The following is a 3,744-nucleotide window of genomic DNA, read 5'->3' on the forward strand; positions in this document are numbered from 1 at the left end:
CCTCCCATCTTCAGAGTCTATTTCTCTCCTCCCAACTCATCACTGCAGAGCTGTCTCCTTATGAACAATATTGAACATTAATATTTAACAGCTGAAAATGGAATCTTAGTATATGGAATAAAGTAGAAGCCATTTAGAAAATAAGATCTGAGGCAGAATCTCCATGGAGACACAGGAGCCACCGATGAAGAAATGTGCTTGTGAAAAAAACAGGCCATAAATGTAAAGATATTTATTTATTAATTAAACGTTTGTTGAAAGTATATTACATGCCATGACTTATGCTAAGAATATAGAAGAAATGGTTGTCTACTAGAGATTTATTTCTACTATTGTCGGAGGTAATATATCTAATCAAATATACAAAAATATGTATAATTGCAACTGGAGCAGCGTACAAGTACATGTGACATTGCCAGAAAAGTCATTTGCAGGGTGATAGTGTTTAAGCTATGGTTAGAGATGAGTAGAAGTGGTAAATATAAAGAAATAGAGTTACAATCCCAGGACAAAGGGTGCACATAACCCTGATTTCAAGAATATGGGAGAAATTAAGACCTTACTGCAAATACAGAGAAGTGAATGTCAGTGGTCAGAACTTTGGGAAAATTGACAAGAACAAAAAGAAAAATAATTTTTTGTGGGCAATGACCTTGGGAATATGATTAACCTGAGTCTCTGCTCTTGAAATGAAAAAGAAATGAAAGAATACTTGTCATTGTTTTCATGGATCAAAAGTATATCATACTATAGGTGTCAGCAAGGGTCCTTTATCTCAAAAATAGATAGAAAGAATACAAACTATAAAGAAAGCAAACTTTCATATGTAATTCCAGTGCCAGACGGTGCATAAATATTTGAAAGGGTTTCTCTCATTAACTTGAACTCTAAACTACCTCCAAAATTAGCTACTTATCTTTCTCTGAATCCAGTTTTTCTGACACATACTTAGCCAATATGTGAGGACCATCGTGGTGGCAGTTCTACAGAAGTCCAAAATGTTCCTGCAGCTTATTCTTGTTCTGAATTCCTAGGTCACTAGAAATTTGGTCTCTCAAAATCTTACTTAACTGATATATTTATATTGTCAACAAATATGTGTTGTAAATCTTTAGAAGAGAAAAAGATAAAAGCATAAAAAAGGAGAAGAACACAAAGGTGCAATGCCTATGTGCATCTGATCATATAAATATATGTCAAAATGAACTCCAGGAAATGGAAACAAGAGGTTTATTCTTTGTTGTTGTCCTTCTTTTCTTTTCTTTTTGTCTTGTTTGTTCCTTAATATGTCTTTGGAGGTAGAGGGTGGATAATATGTTAAAAATGAACTATACACCTTGCGGGTGGGGATGGAAGGGAAAAACTAGGAGAAAGTGAGGGATGAGGTGACATAATCCAAAAGGAAATATTCTCTTTGACTTATATAACTATAACTCTTCTGTACACCACCTTTATATTAACATTAAAACTTTTTTTTCTGTCAGTCATAGGGTCTTGAACTCTGGGCTTGGGGGCTGTCCCTGAGCTCTTTAGCTCAAGGCTAGTACTCTACCACTTTGAGCCACAGCGCAACTGCCAGTTTTCTGGTGGTTAACTGGAGAAAAAAGCCTCACAGACTTTCCTGCACAGGCTGGCTTTGAACAGCATTCCTCACATCTCAGTCTCCTGAGTAGGTAGGATTACAGATGTGAGCCACCAGCGGCTTGTCCAATAAAACATTTTTAAAGTATAAAAACTTACATGTTTATTCATCCATTGAGGTATTCCAGCTTTTCTGAGTCTTTCATCCTAAAATCTAAGTATCAGAGTAATCAAAAGATATTTCCTAACTAACAAAGGAGGAGGCTACAATGCTTGATAAGGAATGTACTCATTATCTTGCCCATGTAATTGTAACCCCTCCGTACAGTTTTTTCACAATAAAAAAATAAAAAATAATAAATGTAAAAAAAAGATATTTCCTAACTGACAAAAGATATTTCTCAACAGCTTCTCAGAATAACATCATGAGCTTTCTTTTCCATCTCCCCATCAGGTAAATAATCTGAGCTGTGACGTTTCTACCCTATAGGTAAGACCAGTTAGACTTGGGGACCCGTTGATAAAAATTATTCTCAATTAGACTGGTTCCACTTTGGGTGGATAATTGTGAACAGATGCTCCCGGATCTGCTTTGTCTTGACCCCATAGACAATAGGATCCAAAGCAGGGGGGAAGAGCAGGTACAGATTCGCAAGGAGAACCTTGGCAGAAGAGGCAGTGGGTGGCCCAAAGCGCTGCATGACAACAGAAAGAAAGCCTGGTCCGTAGAAGAAAAGGATGACACAGCCATGGGCCGTGCAGGTGCTGCCAGCTTTAGCACGTGCCTCAGGTGAAGGAAAATGCAGAACAGTCTTCACGATCTGTCCATACGAGTAGGCAATAAAGGCCATATCCCCCACGCCAAGAAAGAGTGCCACCGCAAAGGCATAGAAGCTGTCCACGGCCATATGTTCACAGTATGTATAGGCAATTGTATGTGAGCCACAGAAGGATAACCGCTGGGCCAGAACTGGAAAGAAGATGGTCAACCCCACACCTCACAGCACCACCAGGCCTCCAATCTTGCTGACAACCCCGGGGTGAGGGTGATTGCATAATGGAGTGGATTACAGATGGCCACAAAGCGATCAAAGGCCATGGCCACAAGCACCCCTGCCTCCATGGCCGAGGACAAATGAATAAAAAACATCTGAAAAAGACAGAAGTGGAAATGGATGGCTGTAGCACCAAACCAGAAAATAGCCAGCATCTTGGGCAGAGTGGAGAGGGAGAGAACCAGATCGACAAATGAGAGCATTGCAAGAAATAAAAACATGGGTTGGTGAAGCCTATGGTCTGTCCAGATGAGGGACATGAGGGCACCATTCCCAGTGAGTGCCAGGAAAAACATGAAGCAAAAGGGAAGTGAGATCCACACGTGGGCTGCAGTCAGTCCTGGAACACCAGTCAAGAAGAAAGCCGGTGGGAAGAAATGAGAACTATTGGGAAGAGCCATGGTCCTCACCCATACAGAAGAAGAGAGGCCACTGCAAAGAAGAGCAGAAAGGTGAGATTCAGGGACATAGAGACTGAGAACTCTGCATACACAGCCTCACTCACACCCAAACCACCACTGCACTTGTGTCCAAACTTCTCAGGAAAAAGTCAACAGATTTCATTTTGGTTAATTTTTTAACAAGGTGCGGAGAGAAAGAGAGAGGGGGAGGTGAACATCAGAGTTTTAAAAAATGTATTTAATTTATTTTTATTCTTAACATAAAGGTGATTGCAGAGGGGTTATAGTTGCATAAGTCTGGTAATGCGTGCATTTATTTTTGAACAGTATCACCTCTTCCCTCTCTTTCTTCCAGTTTTTCCTCTCCCAGCTCCCTTCCCCCACAAATTGTATAGTTCATTTTCAACAAAGTGTCCAGTGTCACTGCATTTGAAACATCAGAGTTTTTTGGGGGGGAATTTTATTTCTTTTTATTGTGAAAATACTGTACAGAGGGGTGACAATTACATGGACAAGATAATGAGTACATTTCTTATCAAGCATTGTAGCCTCCTCCTTTGTTTCCCCTTCCCATCCTTCCCATCTTCCCCTCGCCCTCCCACCCAATCCTCCCCACTTCCCCCCCCCCCCCACCAAAGTTGTAAAGTTCATTTTCAACATAACGACTTGTACATCTCATTGTTGCAATGGGTCCACCTGTATCCCTA

At 40.4% G+C, this 3,744-nt stretch overlaps 1 pseudogene; it reads right to left on the reverse strand.

Annotated features, from left to right (window-relative positions):
• Positions 1-2,114: 2,114 nt before the first annotated feature.
• On the reverse strand, positions 2,115-3,037 carry LOC122114139 (annotated as a pseudogene).
• Positions 3,038-3,744: the final 707 nt, after the last annotated feature.

This window comes from Dipodomys spectabilis, unplaced genomic scaffold (genome assembly GCF_019054845.1).
Source record: "Dipodomys spectabilis isolate Male_0828 unplaced genomic scaffold, ASM1905484v1 ptg000003l, whole genome shotgun sequence".
Taxonomy (NCBI): Eukaryota; Metazoa; Chordata; class Mammalia; order Rodentia; family Heteromyidae; genus Dipodomys; species Dipodomys spectabilis.